We start from the raw sequence: 5,054 nt of genomic DNA on the forward strand, positions 1-5,054 counted from the left end.
ATATTATTTGCATACGTTTCCAGTAAAATTGCTTGGGTAATTTCTGCGGTGGCTGTTTCAGACTGTGGTTGTCCGTCTGAGTTATACTGTCCTCCAAAATTGCAAAACAGATGGAAAATGTAACGTGTTTATACTATATATTATCTTGTCAGCGTTTTGAGTACAGAAGTTTCATGTTGGCTTCCCCATGTCAGCAGAGTTATAAAACAGATATTTTCATATGAGCGGAAGTACCTATTGCATAACTGTAAGAACATTATATTTGTAGCAAGACAGAAAGCAAATATGTATACAGAATGTTAAATTGACAACTGTCTACTGCCAAGGCCCACCGATCCATATAGATATATACTGGGCTTCCACCACAATGAGATACATGATTACCCTTAGGATGGGATCATTGCAGGATGTTTTGGAATATGCAAAACATGCAGAAAAGTTTTACAAAGAAAAGGTTGGGAAAGTGAGAGTTTTTATACAGGGAGAAGAATGTGACACGACGGTTCAAGAAAGTCAGAGAGGTCATTGGACAGCGAGAGGATGTGAAAGTAGAGGCAAAGGAAGAAGCAGAGGTGGGATACAGCTCGGGGATTTAAATGTGTGTTTGAATGATTGGAAATCTGGTGATTTTGCCTGAGGATGCCCAGAGAAACAATGCTCACAGGCACCTTGGGGAAAAATGACTAAGAGGGATGGATGTACAACACTTGGAGGATCTCTTGGCAATTTCTACTGCCTGAGATAGATCTCCAGGTGAATGGGCTGATGATTACTTTCCTGGTGGGCTCAGGAGCCACCAGGGCATTAATACATCCCAATATATACCCAATGTAAAATGTAGTAATAGTCATATCATGGTAAAAGGGGTTAATGGACGGACCCACAGGGAATCCCTCTCTGAACCAGTTATAACAGACCTAAAGACAAATAAGCCTGTGAAATGTCAGATTATATAGCCTTAAATATGTCCAGTAAAATGGTTGAGATAAGATATTATGATAAAATTAGGTACACCTTCACCAGAGTACCTCAGGGCTGCTGTGAATCTCCAACAATTTTCTCCCAGGCTATGTCAGCAAACTTAGCTGACTACCTCTAGGATGCTGGAACTGGGCTACTACTGTATGTTGGTAGCTAGCAGCAGACAGTGGAGCGAATTGTGGGGGGACACAGTCGAACCCTTGAGGTTTCTTTATAAGCAAGGCCATAAAGTAAACAGGTAGAAACTCCAATACTGTCAGCAAACAGTTAAATATCTGGGGTATAACCTGTCAGATGAAGGTAGGCAAGCAATTCTGGAAGTCCCAAAACCACGAGCAAATTCTGTCCTTTTTGGGAATGACAAACGTCTGCAGAGCCTGGATCCTAAATTATGCATCCCTGACAGCACCTCTTACCAGACTCATCTATGATGAACCTCTTTCTGCAGCTGACAGGATCCAGTGGGATGCACCCTCTGAGGAAGCCTTTGTCAGGTTAAAACAGACTCTGGTGGGCACATCAGTCTTGGGGGCTGCTGAACTACAGCAAGCTCTTTGTGCTGTTGACTCAAGGGAAGGATATATGACCTCTGTGTTAACTCAGGCACACAGTGGGAAACAGATCGCTGGCATACTACTCCTGCAGACTAGATCCAGTGGCCGAGCGCTCCCACCCTGTGTACAAGCGGTAGCAGCGGCAGCTGAAGCAGTCAGACCTGCCACTATAGTGCTGTTCCGCCACTCACACTGTGTACCGCACGCAGTTGGTTATACTCATATCTTTGTCCTTCCAGACATCCCTCCTACATGACACTACTGCTCTCACAGCCACACCTGACAACTGAGGGATGTACTACGCTCCATCCATCTACCTTACTGCCTATTTCTTCAGACGGTCCTCCATACAACTGTCTAGGAGAGATGGCACATAAGGTGTTACCCAGACCAGATCTGCAGGATGTATCTCTTGTAGATGCTGAATACACTCTTTGTAGATGGGTTGGACATCTCCGCAGAAGGAAAAAAAACTATCTTACCTAAATCGTTCTTCAGATATGCAGCAAATTTGAGCCATGGCCTGTGTCATTTCTCAACAGGGGGGATGGTAGCACTCATATCGAAAGTATTCACAGCCTATGCGTTTACAAACTACTCTAAAAATTTTTGTTTATCTTATATTCCCTTGTGCCTTGTGTTTAGCACAAATAATACAAGACCATGGAGGGGATGCTGTCCTACACCTCAGTATCCCCTCCAACACATTTGTATGGACTACATAGAATTAAACAAATGTGAAGGTAAGAAATACTGCCTAGTTATTATAGATGCTTTAGCCAAGTGGATAGAAGTGTTTCTCACAGGTCAGTCGCATGAAGCCTCAGTGGCTAAAGCATTACTAAGGGAAATAATACCAGGTGATTGGGTCCTCATCAAGGGGATAAAGAAAAAGAACTGGAAGACCCCAAAGTGAGAAAGACCTTACCAGGTACTCCTGACCACTCCTGCTGCAATAAAGATTGCTGAATGGCAGACCTGGATTCACCATTCTCACTGTAAAAAGGTAACACAGGCAGAGCAGGGACAGTGTGCTGAGGGGGTCTAGTTTAGCCCATTACAGGGGGGTGGGGGGGGGGCACATTAGGTGGTCTCCATCTCAACTCGGTGAAGAAATCCACACCCTTTCCCCATGGGCCTCCTCGGTAAGGACAAAAATAACAGGAATAACATTTCTTTTCGGTGTATTGGTGAGTCTGGGGAACGCTATTGATGACAGCCCTGAAATTGTCAGAGGTCATCATCATATTACCCGATCCTACACGATGGGGGAATGGTGGAAGAGCTCTGACCATTGTCTGTATATAGCATCCCTCACTCTCCACCCCGCTATACTGTGCACATCTCCAGCCCCTTTACCTTCTGTATCACCCCATTACTTGTGTAAGCTCGATGGAGCAGAACCCTCACCCCTATTGTTTCCATCAGCTGATTACTATGTATCCGTGGTTCTGTATTTTTTGTACTTTTGTCTTTCTGTATTCCCCCTGTCTATGTAAACACTGTGGAAATGTTGGCGCTATACACATAAAGATTATTATAGATATGTGTCAGATGAGGGACTTGTTGGCATTGTACACAAAGGAATAAGGCGTGGCTAGATGCTTGCCTGGCTTGATAGTACTCTTAGTCAGGCCACATCCCTGGTGGCCATTTTAGTGCTAGTCATGGCCTGCGGCCATTTTAGTACCTGCTGCAATACCCTCGGCTGTCGCCCAGGCGCCACCTTGGCTTCACACCTCCCATAGATGTACCTTTTACCTAGCATCCCAATGCTTGCACTGATTGTAGTACACAACACTAGTGATTAGTGCCTTCTTTGACTTGTGCAGGAATAGTAAGAACCCTCCATCACTGTCCTCTGTGTGTTGATGATATGTAGTCTACCTTATTAAGTGTGGGTTATAAGATAGGGTCAGTATGATACTGTGGGATATTTAGTCGTAGCAGAGGAATATGTATGGTCTCCTTCAGATAAGTGTCAGGTAGTGAGGGGACAGGTTGCTATGGATGACGGTAGTGCTGACAAGGATCAGAGATAGTAGGCAGCAGGACAGCAGAGATGATTACATGATGCAGATAGTCCTGGGGTAAGACAGTGAAGGAATGAAAGTTTACAGTAGTATTAAATGAAGTTGACAGACAATGGCTTGAGTGCTGGCTCTGTGTGGTGGGGTTAGCTCACAAATGGTTAAATCATCTGTTACATTGGAATGCTTGTTTCACTTTCACCCTCACCTTTCAGCTTTAGAGTTTAGTGAGAAGAAGGGAGGGGGGAGTGTGTGACTGACTCTCTAACGTAGTAGTCTGAGAGCGATGCTCTGCTTGCTTGAAATGAATAGACTTGTAATGAAGATGATCAGGAATTAAGTTTAATATAAACTTGTGTGAATAGGGAACATACATTCTTGCTGTTATTTGTGTACATGTTAGTTCTGTAATTGGTTTGCAGTGCGTTTGATTGTTAAATGGTGTTTTCAATGTGATAATGTCATGTAAGAAAAAATAATAATAATTAAGTTGTTAATAATGTGAGACCTGAGTGTTCCTATTAAGGGAAAAATATTCCAAGGATACTGCAGTTAGCTGTAGGAGTCTAAAACAGTTAAAGCTTTGTTTATCTTACTCCATCACCTCTCCTTGATAAGAGAAATTCCTGAGGGGGGGTTGTTAAGGTTGGAGGATTAAGCGGTTAAGTGTATAGAGAATTATATGTTATTAATAATTATATGAGATAGAAAGACATGACTGTACGATAGATAAAAGTTAATGACAAGTGGCATGGGGGGCGTGGCTTGGCATAGGAGAGGGAGGCCGCACATCTCGGAGCTCCGCTGCCACTGACTCTCAGAAAACCAGAAAACAAAGAAAATAGCCCATACCCGATGATGACTAGAGTGGGGAAGAGGAAGGCAGACCAGCCACAGATCCAGGGATCCCCTATAAGTCGGTTCCTGCACAGAACACACGCCGCCGGAGCGGGAAGACGGCTCTCCAACATGGCACTGGGTCAGCGCGACAAGCCCGCGCTGAAGCAGAGTGGAGATCCAGCAACCCTATCCACAGGCCAGGTGAAGGCAGGAGAGCCCCATGCTGGCACACCGCCAGGGCAGAGAGAGAAGCCCATACAACAGCGGAGCAGAGCCATACCCTGAGGGAAGGAGAAAATCCCCTGCCGACTAGACCCAGGGGCTACAGACAGAAAAGAGCGGGCAGCCAGTACAGGGTGCAGAAGCACCACCTTCAAATGCCGGAGGAGCAGCGCAGCTCCACACCAACACGGAGCAGGGGCAGCAAGAAGGACTAAGGGAGCAGTGGACCAAGAACCCAGGTACCTCACCACCAAACAGAGCCCAACACCCTGAACAGGATGGGAGGGGGAATAGGGCAGAGACCCCGAGGTCACCAGCGAGACATTCCACTGTACCCACACTCTACACAATTGGTAATGAATCCCATGAAACCCCCAGCCAGGGACACAGCCCTAACGCAAAGGGTGGCAGAAAGGGACCTGATGCA

The sequence above is a fragment of the Eleutherodactylus coqui genome, unplaced genomic scaffold (assembly GCF_035609145.1).
Source record: "Eleutherodactylus coqui strain aEleCoq1 unplaced genomic scaffold, aEleCoq1.hap1 HAP1_SCAFFOLD_56, whole genome shotgun sequence".
In the NCBI taxonomy this organism is placed as follows: domain Eukaryota; kingdom Metazoa; phylum Chordata; class Amphibia; order Anura; family Eleutherodactylidae; genus Eleutherodactylus; species Eleutherodactylus coqui.